Here is a 14,320-nt window from a genome sequence, read left to right as displayed (position 1 = left end):
ATCCAAGTATATCGAACACAACAAATAATAAACACTGTTCTGCCAACGATACACATTTCCCTTAGGTTACACAGCACACTTCATCCAGAACTGTTTTAAGTTTAAGTTATCACAAGTAGAAAGAGATTTTGTAAGAAAAGTTTTCAAAAATACATGGGTATTTAGTGGTAAATTGTAAACTTTTTTGAACTGAATTTTAAATTGAATTGAAAATGTTCATATTAACCCGCTCTACATGACCCTAGTGTTTTACTATTTTGTCCATAAACCAAAACATGAACATTAATCACAGACAAATCAGACACATTCTTTCCTCGAGATCGCTCCCACTAACGTCAATAACAGGTTTGATTGACAGCGTAGATAATCTAGGCGGGAATGGGAGTTACCTTTAACAGCCTCACGCGGATTGGAGTTTTGTTTGTTAAGATACTCGTGTTCGAAACTCTAAATATGAAACTCGGCTCCAAATTCACTGCTATAACTGCTGCAAGCTTCGATGAGCTTCATTTGACTGGAGGCGAACGCTCCCTTAGTCCACTTTTTTACGGAGTCTGTGGTTTGTACAGATCTAAACTTCAAAACATCTTTCAGTTTGTGGTGGAAATTACGGTCCTTGAAAAACTGCCGTCTTTGCGATTTACTAATTTGCTATTTTTGATTTGATTCCGATTTTTCTTGCAGCACTGATTTTTTCCCCAAACGCTCCCAGACATCAGCAATGAGTATTTGTTTTATGTCCAGTTTTATTTGTGGGTAGAACAAATGACGGACGCCTCAGCCCCTTGGCCCCGGTCCTGTGGGCGCTGGAGCCAAGGTGGCGCCGTGCCAGGCTGAGCAGGAGGTAAGTGAGTCCTCCTCAAACGCGCCGGCTTCATCCACCAAAATCACTTCCTAATGAAAAACCATCGGCCCTCTCTTTACCTGCTGCAGCGAGCCTCCTCATTTTGGTCTTAAAGTGTTCGTATTAACCCAGTCTACATGATCCTGGTGGTTTTATTTCACAATTTTGTCCGTAAATCAAGATACGAACATTAGAAACAGACAAATCCGGTGGCTTCTTTCTCCAAGGTCGCTTCTGCTGCATTTAGGAACAGGTTTGATTGACAGTGTTGCTAAGCGTCCGCTCCATACTAAAGCACCAAGGCGGCGGGAGGGAGGGAGGGAGGGGGTATTACCTTCAATAGGCTCACTCCTGATTGGATCTTTGGAATTGTGACCGTGAGTATTGTTGTGGAAAAAATTATATAGATCTTGAAGAAAAAATAATGAATCAATTTGCAAAGCCCGATGAGTTATTGGAATCTTCTTGTTACAGCAGATATGGACAGTGCCTAAGCCTGACCAACAGCCTCGCTTCAGTATCTTCCCCAAGCATCTCCTCCAGAACATCTGAGCTCTGAGTGTTTATACAGAAATACAAGTTACACACATATGAAAGCAGAGTGATTTTTCACACTTGGGCTAATCAACATACATTAACATACATTTGGGGACAGCTTAAGTCCAATTTACGGTCCAGCGACAAATTGTCTGTGCACGACGCAGTGAGTCTGAGTCGACCGACGTGCACCTCTGAAATTTTCTAATTACACGTTCAACTGATGTAGACAGTAATGGAAGCGACGCAGACAATAAGGGCTGTGATTGGTCCTCTCTACCACAGCTACATTTCCTAAAGGGACTAATATCAGGTCTAAACCAGGACTAAAACAGGATGAAAACCAGGACTAAAATCAGGTCTAAACCAGAACAACCATGAATTTTCAGGATGTGGTCGCTACATTCATGTCATTTTAAAAAGCATGACAATATCAAGTAATCCAAAGTATTCAGATTACGTTACTCACCATAAATAATTTAATGTTACAAACTACATTTTGGGGTGTGTAATCTGTAATCTGTAGGGGAATACATTTTAAAAGTCACCTTCCCAACACTGCCCATAATTAAAACGACAGTGACAAAGGTGACGGCGGCAGCGTGCGCAGCATCGACACAGAACTATAATTCGCCCTAGGGGTGGGCGATATATCGATATTTTAAATATATCGAGATATGAATTCTGACATATCGTATATATCGATATAATGCTTATATTCAATTTTGATTTTGCCGCATCGCTTCTTTACCTTCTCTCTCGTCGCCTCCGTCTCCCTGATTTTGTTCGCTCGTGTCTCCTTCACTCGTCACTATCACCGTGAACGCAGAAAGTTGGTGCCAGTGAAAAGCTTCAAGCACCACGAACCTTTTCAACCATTCACAGACAAAACCATCAGCAGCACATCCTCATATTCCACTGAGTCGCGTCCTTTAGCCTGAAAGAAACTAAACGAGCTGAGCTGCATGAGAAGTGCTGTTTATGCAAATGAGCCATGTGCTTAAGTTTCGTTTCTGTAAAATGTAAACACACGTGCGCAAAGCTGCATTAAACACATTATAATGTCAAACAGGCTGATGTGACTCGTAGTCGTTATGTTTTATATATTGTAAAGTTTAGCAATGCAAATTCTATTTGTGCAGAAGATTTTAATGAATAATCTGGGTTTGATCAGCAGTGGATTGTGGGAAACCTCAGCGCTCCTCACTGCTGGATAATAACATGGATTTATAAAAATAATGAACATCCTGAGCTTCTTCTGCTAAATGAGCTCATGGTTCTGGTTCTGGTCTGGACAACAGAGTTAATGCAAAGATGAGCTTGTGTTGAGTTGTTTTATTTATGAATGAAAAGAAGGAAATATGTATTATTTCTTTTATTTTACAGTTAAATTATTATTTATGTGATTAGGGTTTTTGTAATCTTAAATGTTCCTATATGAACTGTCGACCTCTTACACTTCAATTTTAAAAAACAATGTGGCAGATTTGTTTTTGCAGTTTTCAGTTTTCGGGGGTTATTTTTTCTTGAACATATATCGAGATATATATCGTATATCGAGATATAGCAAAATATATCGAGATATATTGTTTGATCCATATCGCCCAGCCCTAATTCGCCCTTTAGACAACACAGGGTTTCTTGAGCGTGGAGACAGTTTTGTCTGCGGAGCCTTTCCACATGCCAACGACTGGTCTGGTCTAAGTTAGAAATCACATCCATTTACACGAAGACAGACAGAGAGAAATCTTTCCACCATAAAAAATTTCCATCACAAGTCTCACAGCAACGAAAAATCAAACTCTGCTCAAACTCGCCTCTGTAACCGCCAGCCTCGATGAGCTTCGTTTGACTGTGGTGACGTCAAACTCGCCCGGGCGTCTTCTTTGTAAAGCATATGGACTAGACAGAAAAAACCTCAGAGGGACGAGGAGAGAGAGGAGAGAGGAGAGAGGGAGCAGAAGCGGTAGTGTCCCCAGTCTACCCCCAAGCCAACTGTCCCCCTGGCACGCCACGCCGCCGTCTGGAGCTGGAGATGGAGCTCTAAAGTCTGAACAAGCCTCTCCAAAAAGCCTCTCATCCCGGGCCATGCTCCTGTGTCTGTCTGCTGATCTGTCTTCGCTATTGAGCCGCGGAAATGTTTGGATGAGATAAACTAATCTCCGCTAAAAATCAGTAACACAGAGAGGAGGATCCAGTTTGATTTGTAATACAGTAAAGAAACGCGATATAGTTAATGTGTAAATACAGAATATACTGGTCTTATATAACACTTTTACAGACACTCGAAAGCGGATGGAAAAGCCTGGAGCCGTGGAACCAACCCATCTACAAACTCCTACAAACATCTACCACTTCTGTGAACTCTTAAACACAATTTAAACACATTTATTGCTCAAAGATACAATGACTAATTGATTCTGCATTATTTAAACTTAACTACTATTGCATACTAGAACATGTAGCAAAAAAACGACTGTTATCTGGGGGAAAAAATGCTATTTTCTGACCAGTTCTCAAAAGCGAGATTCCAATTCCAACATTTGAGAAAGGATGGAGATTGCTGAAAACGACTAAATGTAAAAATATTACAGTATATCTATATCAGAAGATGTTTATAGAGGAATAAACTAGTGTTAGTAGATTTTATACATCATAAAACACCATTAAATATCCATTGAATAACTTGTTTATGGTGTAATGGTTCATGTATTCGTGCTGAACTGTTTCGGTACAGGACGTTCGGATTCGGTGCAGGGTTGTGCATGAATGAGTTCGCGCAATTTGTGTGTGTTTACATTCCACCACGACATGTGCAGCTACACGGAGGCTCGGCTCTTTAATATTCATGAGGGAATTCGTTCGTGATTGGGGCAGTGTTTTCCTGCAGCGCTTTATAGTTAGGGCGGCCGTCTTGACAACAATTGCCCCCCGCCTTGACTACGTCCCTCCAAACCACGTGAATCCTCGCAAAACTATGGCCGTCGCGCCGCGGTGATCACTTTCACCTTTCGCTGGCACAGAATCTCCGCCTCATTGCTCCTCCCCCCGTCCGTCCTGAGAAAGCACAGGCTCCGCCCTCCAAACGTGACGTAGGCTCTGAGTGAGCCGCCCTTCCTCCGCCATCTCAGGGAGGGAGGGGGAGACAGACGTGCACCCTGATAGCGGCAGGAATAAACTTTTATTCATCATGGAGATACAGCGCGTTCAGCCGCATGTGTTGGACCCGGAATCGGACGAGGACTTTGAGGAGCACGAAGCTCAAGCACCGCGTCCACATCAGCTGAACATTACTGATTGGTAAAGTATTAATAAACACTAGTAGATCAATTTATTATATTGTGGACACTGCAGTCGGGGTGGACGGGGGGCAGGTGTGAAGCGTTTTCTGCTACGTCAAACGCGTCATAGGTGTATCTGCTGCATCATCGTTGTAGCAGCTTTAGTTCATTGTCACGTGGGAGGGTGGCAGAAATACGCTGCAATTTGTTTAAGAAAAAAAAACCCAAATCAATCTAAGAACCACTTCGGCGACAAATACAAGGCCCACACATCACTCTTAGAAGGTAGAAAGCTCTGAAAAGTTGATTTTGCATGAGATGGGGCCTTTAAAGATACCATTTTTTTCCGTGCTATAGAGCGCGCTCTTAAGTCTCCAACCCCATCAAAAAACTGCGCGCCCCACAATCCAGAGCGCCCTATACACGAATCCACTCGGGCGTCCCAGCACGACTTCAGTAAACTACAAAGACGAAAAACGACCGCAGAACACGAAAACACACGGAGCAGACAGCGACTCATCACTCCACGCCGACGAGGAACGGAACGGAGGAACGAACCGAAAAAGCGAGCGCGACGTGCCGCTTCTAGACACGACTGAACAACTGAGTCACTGCGAACACGCCGACAATCCGTTGGTCCCAGACACACCCTCCCTACACGCCACAACTGAACAAAGCCCAGAGTCACCGTGAACGAACAAACAAACAAAACCACTCACCCATCACACTGTTGGGTTTGGTTTAAAGTCCAGTGCGGTTTATTTGTGAAAAAAGTTTGAAAACAGACCATTCAATGACAGTGCGTCTTATAATCTAAAGCATCTAATAATCCAGAAAATACGGTACAAATAAGATAAAAACTTGCAAAAAACCCCATTCCCTATATATAATGTTTAATCAGAAACTGTTATTTGAGTCATACAGTTTGACAATTGTAGAACTAGTTTACTCCACACTCTTCTTTCTTCTCTTTAAATGTTAATTTTATGATCATTATTTATGTTTTGATTTGCCTCTATTGTGATTTTAATGTTTTTTTTTTTCTGCAAAGCACTTGGAATTACTTTGTGTATGAATTGCGCTGTACAAATAAACTCGCCTTTGCCTTTGCCTTAACACATGACAGATGGAACAATAATATTTGGGGGTCAATATTTATCACAGCTACTTCTCCTTTGTGCAACTGGGAAGAGTTTGGCTGTTTTTCTGCACTACAAAAAGATTTAAGAGGGTTGAGCAAAGCACTTCTGAGTCATTATAGTACGAGACAAACTAACTGTGCATGAATGAATGAATGAATATTTTTATGTAACTGTCATGCGTTCAGGAGCCCAGCCCTTGTGAGCTTATATGACACTTACATTAGTATAAAGAAAAATGTCCATCATCACACACAGAACACGTAATCCCGCTAAAGCACTTCCTCTCGATCTTTTGTCTCAGCGTCCAGGCCCTCGCCGCAAAAAGCTCCGCACAAAACCTCTCATTTTCAAATCACCAACACAACATTTGTCCCGCCGACAGCCAGAACAAACCCGGGTTCTCGGGTTGAATAAACTCGTATAAATCAGCTCTTAAATCATTACAAAGTGGACAATAAAACGTGAAATCAGATTCATCCTTCACCGACATCAATCACACGCACAACGTAACCTGTCCGCCTCTGAGACTCCTTCAAAGTGTCTAAGTGTTACTGATACCGATACCGGAATTGAATATCGGCGCCCGTCCATGAAAATGTGCTGAATCAGTATCTGGTATCCAGGATTTGCCTATAAATTGATGTAATATGATGATTTAATGATCAGAGTTGGACCAGAAAGTCTCATAATGTTTGAACTTTTATTACAATTGTTCTGTTGTTGCTTAAGAGATAAATCACATGTAATAAAGTGTGTCTGAGAGGGAAAAGAGATGAGTTTTAGTCTCTGCACTGGTATCGGTTGAGGTTCAAGTTCAGATATCGGCAGATACTTCAAGTTGTAGTATCGGATGGGCTCCTTTCCTCCTTTAGCATTCCTACTTCCTACTTTACTACTTTTAAATGTATTTATGTATTTATTATTATTCATTTATATTGTAAATTTCTTTAATTTACCCACTACTACTATTACTACTATACATTTTATTTACTTTTAATTGCTCATTATTATTTTTTTATTTACTTATTATTTTTTATTTTTTAAATGTATTTTTATTTCGGGTTGTTAGGCCAGTGGGTGTCATATTCAAGACAATTATGTAATAATATACAATATAATAATTTATAATATATTATTAGTATTGTTATTATTATATAATTATACAGTATTAAAATGTCCAATAAACAAAGTAAAAAAATAAAAATGAAAAAGACCGATATATCGGTTGGCCGATATTACCGACATGGACTCTTGGAAACATATCGGTGATCGGCCTAAATCTTGCTGATATGGGCCGATACCTCATTACAAATCTTAGACTCTCTACATTCTGTTCATTTAATCCAATTTACAGACAGATAAATGTCCTAATATGTGGCTTCATATCAGTATTTATCTGCAAAGTCATTTGTGATTTGTCATTTGAGTCTGGATTAAAAGGACATTTATTAGTGCAGACATGTGATGTGAGGAGGTTTTGGTTCTTTCTCATTGGTTAACGATTAGCTGCTGTAGCTCCCACACATAAACAGTTTTTATTGGTCTATTGTAAAGTGACTATATTGGCCGTGTATTTGTTACTGCACCTGCATTGATATGTAAAAGAGCTGTGAACAGAGGTGTGGATGATCGACATTTACACATACAATTAATTACCGCAGCACAGACGCATTTACCGCTAAATACTAATAGAGGTTGTTTACTTTCTTATCTTCACTAGTAGCTGGAATGTGATGCAAAAATGCCATTAGGCCGACCTACTGTCTGTAAATGTGACGTAAAGAGGCAGAATAACAATAAATGTCACCTAAATAAACCCACTTTAAAATCCACTAGAGCCAAACCTAAATTTTTTAATTAATTCAAGATTTACAGTGAATTTTTACATCACTAAATACAGTATGTTGGCAATTATAACGACTTTCGGGAGCTCTGATTCCCATTTTATCAGGATCATATCGGCCTCAAAAAAATCCATATCAGTCGAGCTCCAGTTCAGACCATAAAGCACATGTCCATATTTGCAATCGTGACTGTGTAGCCGTACATGCGCACACTCGAGGGGGGAGCGGGAGCAGCCTGTAAACAGTGTGAAGGATGAGTGGTGTGTGCGAGCGCAGTGGAGCAGGAGGTGGCGCCGTGCCATGCCCTCCTCGCTGGCGGTGACGGAGCCGGTGCCACGCAGGGCCAGGTGAGCGAGAAATGGCACCCGCTTCATACGCAGCCGGCCGCTTTAATTGGCTATAACAAAGTAATTTGAGAGCGGTATGGGGGGGCGCGAGGGGGTAAACGACGGGCCAGAAGGTCACCGCCGCCCGCTCCCTCCGCTGGGCACCGTCCAGTGACACTCCCAGCATGTGCTACTCTTAATGCGGCGATCTATTATACACTCCGTCTTTCGCCATCTGCCTCCCGTGTGCCCAGGCCGTGCCCCACACCTCGCCCATTATAAATCCTATATCTGTTGATTATTATATTGAATGTGCGAGAACAGCGGCGCACCTCTGATTCACACTGTCACATAAAAGCTGTTAAATTATACAAAATGATGTAAGTGTATAAAAGGCAAGCAGTAATCTGGCTCTAGCGTCCATATGGTGCGCAGCAGATGACGGGGGACAATGCCAATTTCCAAACGCTGAAGCTGTTTTTATTTTCAGCTCCGACAGATAATAGTGGACCTTATGCCAAGTAAAGATTTGTTATGTAAAAGCCATCCACGCTTCCATCTGATTAGACTGAAAAATAAATACAAACAGAGCGCTGAACGACAGAGACGCGGGGCCGCCTTATAGAGAGCTCAGGAAATACAGCGCGAGTGTTTTACCAAATTACTTCTGTCTACAATATTACACGTCGTTCACCCACAGCTTCACTTATAAAAGAAGTAAAAAGAAGTTATGTTTTTGTTCTGAAGGGTACAAGTATTTTCAACATTTGTGAGGCACATGATACAAATTACTTGACTAAGGGACGAAGGGAGAAGGGGTGTAGTGAGATATAAAAAAAAATATATATATATATATATAATATATATCGCCTAAAACGTAAATGTCAAACCAGAGTTTTTGGCAATGGTGAAAACAAACTGCACAGGCTCATGAAATCTGCAGTACTGAAGTACTGACCTATAGTGACCTGCAACATGAGGGACCAGGACTGAACCAGGACAAAAAAAAGGACTAAAACTGGAATAAAACAAGACTAAAATTGGACTGAAACTGGACTGAAACTGGACTAAAACTGGACTAAAACAGGACTAAAACAGGACTAAAACAGGACTAAAACAGGACTGAACAAGGACTAAACCAGGACTAAACCAGGACTAAACCAGGGCTAAAACTGGACTAAAACTGGACTAAGCAAGGACTAAACCAGGACTGAACCAGGTCCAGGACCAAGACTGAGACCAGACCGGGACCAGGCCGGGACCAGACCAAGACTGAGACCGGGACTGAGACCGAGACCAGCCCGGAGGATCAGAGCCCACAGCAGGGCCGGAGCTCAAAGCTGAGGCTCGGAGTCAAAGCTCGGAGTCAAAGCTCGGCGTCTGCTCTGGTCTCAGCCCCGGTCTGGTCCCAGTCTGGTCCCAGACCTGGATCAGTCCTGGTTCAGTCCGTATGCAGCGCAAAAATCCGGCATCGCAGTCACGGAAGTCACGTAAACGGGAAACGGTCGTTATCCGTTTTTTCCATCCTCCATTTAAACACAAAATCGAAAAACTGAAAAAACTAATCATTATCTGTTCTTTCATTTTGGTTTTGGAGACAAATAATGAAGAAAACTGTTGTTTTTTCATTTTCTTATTTTTGGTTTGATATTGAAAAACAAATGAACGAATGACACACGGATTTCATAGACTCTGCAGACAATTTGGGCTTTACAGAGAGTGGAGTGTCAATCTTTTAATTGATTCGATGGAGCCGGAAGTGTCCCATACTCACTTCCTATTTGGAACATGGCGCCTTGCAGGTTAGTTATGTCCTTTTTATAAATAGCTCTGCAGTGCTGGGGAGTAACAGATTACATGTACCGGAGTTATGTAATCAGAGTACAAATTATGAGTAACTGTATTCAGTTACAGTTACTGTTTCAGTGAGTGGTAATTGGATTACAGTTACTTTGTTGAAATAAATGGATTACACAGAGGGATTTTCCTGTTTTCACATTTTGGGCTATATCCCTCTTTTTTTTTTCTTTTTTTCAGTAATTCCACTCATTGCCGGACACTAAATCAGGTCTAAAACCAGGTCTAAAACCAGGTCTAAACCAGGTCTAAACCAGGTCTAAACCAGGTCTAAAACCAGGTCCAAACCAGGTCTAAACGAGGTCTAAAACCAGGTCCAAACCAGGTCTAAAACCAGGTCCAAACCAGGTCTAAACCAGGTCTAAACCAGGTCTAAACCAGGTCTAAACCAGGTCTAAAACCAGGTCTAAACTAGGTCTAAACTAGGACTAAGCCAGGACTAAAACCAGGTCTAAACCAGATCTAAACTAGGACTAAACCAGGACTAAACCGAGACTAAAACCAGGTCTAAACTATGTCTCAAACAGGACTTAACAGGACTAAACCACGCTGTTTGGTTCAGTAAAGTCTGGCCTTTTTATTTTCTTTAAGCAGACAAAACATCTTACGTTACGATTTCCTCGTCTTTGCTTCTCTACAGCAAATCAAGTAATCCAAAGTATTCAGATTACATTACTCACTTTAAGTAATTTATAGGATTCCGTTACAAACTACATTTTGGGGTGTGTAATCTGTAATCTGTAGGGGAATACATTTTAAAAGTCACCTTCCCAACACTGTCGCTCTGGGCCAAGCAGGATACAGACATATAGATACACAGAGACAGACAGACAGATGGACCTTTCTCGATTTCAGCGTCTTAAGTGACTGGCTGCTCAGGTAACAGAGCTGTTCATTCCTCCCGCTCTGGACCCCCTCGGACCCCGACCTCCTCTCTGTGGTCTCTGCCTCGCAACAACTCCGCTCACACTCGTTAGGTTTCTGATCTCCTGCTCGGCCCGGGTCGGACTTGCACCAGCCCATTTCCCCAACACCAGGGGGCGCGCGGTGTGTCCGATCAGACGCGCTGTGGTGGTGAGATGATTGACGGGTGAGAACAGAAGAACTGCGTCAGGGGAGGGAAGCGAAGACACTATCACTTATCACGTGATCAATATACATGTGACTGAGAGGGGTTTATAGGATTTCTGTTGGTGATGAAGTGGCTTTTCTGAGCTTTTAACCATGTCAGAGTTGTTTCCGCTCAACATTTACCCGCTCAGAGTTCTATTTGGAGCTATTTGCGCATGTTTCTTTAGCAATCAAAGCTCTTTACATCAACGAACCACTCACCTACTCATATATACTCAAGCAAGGTGGGTTAAGTGTCTTGCCCAAGGACACCAACTACAGCAAACATTTGTGAGAGCCGGAATCTCACCAGAATCTCAACCTGCTGAAACTGCTTTTGCCACTGATACGAAGCAGGAGAATCCCACTACACCACTTTTTAATCAACAGTATCATTAAAAAGTCTGAGCAGCAACAGATAAACAACAAAATGAACCAATAATTACCCAAAAAAGTGACTTATTCAACCCTCAACAGCTCAAATCTTATATTTATAGTTCTAGATTTCATATATTGAACTATAAATTGATATAGTAATTATCATGACAGGCCTAGTTATGAATCAGTGGATGTGACCGCTCTACCAATAATGTTTTATGTTGAGAGTGGGATTCAAACTGCCAACCTTCAGATCAGTGGACAAACTTTCTACACGTGCAGTATTTAGTAGTTCCAGCTTTCATATACTGAACTATAAATCAAAACAGTAATTATCGTGAAGTTCTACTTGTGGATCAGTGGATGTGACCGTGCCACCAATAATGTTTATGTTGAGAGCGAGATTCAAACCACCAACCTTCACATCAGTGGACAAACTCTCTACACAAACTTCCAGCTTTGATATACTATATTATAAATCTATGTAGTAATTATCATGACAGGTCTACTATGGATCAGAGGATGCGACCGCTCTACCAATGTTTTATGTTATGAGAGATTCGAACTACCAACCTTCACATCATTGCACAAACTCTTTACACATATGTAGTACTTCCAGCTTTTATATATTGAAATATGAATCAATATACTGTAGTAATTACTGTAGCTGGTCTACTTGTGGATCAGTGGATGTGACCGCTCTACCAATGATGTTTTAGGTCAAGAGAGCGGGATTCGAACCTCTAACCTTGACATCAATCGACAAATTTTCTACACAAAGTTCCAGCTTTCATATATTGAACTATAAATCGATATATTAATTGTTGTGACAGGCCTATCAGTGGATCAGTGTCACCTCTTTACCAATGATGTTTTATGTCAAGAGAGCGGGATTCGAACCAGGAACCTTCAGATCAGTGGACAAACTCTACAGCTTCGACATATTGAACTATACATCGATATATTAATTATCATGACAGGTCTACTTGTGGATCAGTGGACGTGACTGCTCTAGGAATTATGTTTATGTCAAGAGAGCGAGATTCGAACCGCCAACCTTCAGATCAGCGGACTCTCCAGCTCTCCAGCTTTCACTGCACTATAAATCGATATAGTAATTATCGTGACAGGTCTACTTATGGATCAGTGGAAGTGACCGCTCTACCAATGATGTTTCATGTCAAGAGAGCGGGATTCAAACCACCAACCTTCATATTAGTGAACAAACTCTGTAAAAGTTCCAGCTTTCAAATATTGAACTATAAATTGATGAACTATCTTGACAGGTCTATTAGTGGATCTGTGGATGTGACTGCTCTGCCCGTGATATTTTATGTCAAGAGTGGGATTCGAACCAACCACCTTCAGATTAGTGGGCAAACTCTTCAACGTTCATATACTGAACTATAAATCAATAGAGTAATTATCATGACAGGTCTACTTGTGGCTCAGTGGACGTGACCTCTCTACCAATTATGTTTTATGTCAAGAGAGTGGGATTCGAACCACCAACCTTCACATCAGCGGACAAACTCTACATCTTTCATATACTGAACTATAAATCGATACAGTAATTATCTACGTATGGATCAGTGTGACCTCTCTACCAATGATGTTTATGTCAAGGTCGAGGGGGGGAAGAGTGGGATTCGAACCGTCAACCTTCACATCAGTGGACAGACTCTCTACATAAGTTTCAGCTTTCATACATTGAACTACAAATCGATATATATTTATTGTCGTGACAGGCCTACTTATGGATCAATGTGACCGCTCTACCAATGTTTTATGTTGAGAGAACGGGATTCGAACCACCAACCTTCAGATTAGAGGGCAAACTCTCCAGCTTTCAAATATTGAACTATAAATCTATATGGTAATTATCATGACAGGTCTACTTGTGGATCAGTGGACGTGACCGCTCTAGGAATGATGTTTATGTCAAGAGAGCGGGATTTGAACTGACAACCTTCACATCAGTCGACAAACTCTCTACACAAAGTTTCAGCTTTCATATATTGAACTATAAATTGACAAAGTATCGTGGCAGGCCTATTTGTGGATCAAAGTGACCTCTCTATCAATGATGTTTTATGTCAAGAGCGCGGGATTCGAACCACCAACCTTCAGATTAGACTCTCCAGCTATCATATACTGAACTATAAATCGATACAGTAATTATCTACGTATGGATCAGTGTGACCTCTCTACCAATGATGTTTATGTCAAGGTCGAGGGGGGGAAGAGTGGGATTCGAACCGTCAACCTTCACATCAGTGGGCGAACGCTGCACCATCTGAGCTACTGTCCAATCTCCTGTCATCCGGCGACTAAACCCACGCGTCCGTCTGTGTTTCCCCGCTCGGCTCTGACTGCGAGCGGAGCAGAGGAGAGGGGAGATGGATGGTGCTACGCTTCATCAGACAGATAACACCTGATTCTCCCTTCAGGGGGTTGGTTTACTCCCCCCGAACACACATACACGGCTCCCCCCTTTTATCGCCGCGCCACCGTACGAGGAGGTGAGCCGTTCTAGACTCCGCAGCGGGGGGGCACGTTGGGAGGGAGGGCCGCGGGGAGGATTACAGAGCGGTGATCCGTGGAGCGCCCCCCCCTCCTGGGACCGTCCCACAGGCAGGAGCACGAGGAGCCAGGAGGGACCCAAACTACATCCACACGTTCATGCATCCGTAAACACGAGAACAAAGCCAACAAAGTACTACACTACAAAAACTCAACTTAAAATGACTCCAATTAAAGCCGCATTCTGTCACTTTTCTCGCGGAAGGCCCACCAAATGCTTTTCAAACTGAATTTCGATCGCGATTTCGACTTATGTGTCAAACGATCTCCAAACTCATAATCGAGTTGAAACGATAAAGCTTAAAGTTTATTTTATTATAAATTTTTTTAAATATAGAGATTGTAGAACAGCTGGATATATAGTTTATTTTGGATAAATATATGTTTTTCTATGACTTATTTCATGTTCAAAGTTTAT

The 14,320-nt window shown here is 41.8% G+C and overlaps 1 protein-coding gene across 1 annotated transcript in view; it reads right to left on the bottom strand.

The window, feature by feature from the left end:
- roraa (RAR-related orphan receptor A, paralog a) overlaps positions 1–14,320 on the bottom strand; it is a 504,086-nt gene that overhangs the window by 456,662 nt on the left and 33,104 nt on the right. The gene's annotated exons all lie outside the window — the stretch shown is intronic.

The sequence above is a fragment of the Boleophthalmus pectinirostris genome, unplaced genomic scaffold (assembly GCF_026225935.1).
Source record: "Boleophthalmus pectinirostris isolate CB_2022bp ecotype Guang Dong unplaced genomic scaffold, ASM2622593v1 HiC_scaffold_2, whole genome shotgun sequence".
Lineage (NCBI taxonomy): Eukaryota > Metazoa > Chordata > Actinopteri > Gobiiformes > Gobiidae > Boleophthalmus > Boleophthalmus pectinirostris.
Note: the sequence above shows the minus strand (reverse complement) of the source record. Positions and strands in the feature narration are given on the sequence as shown.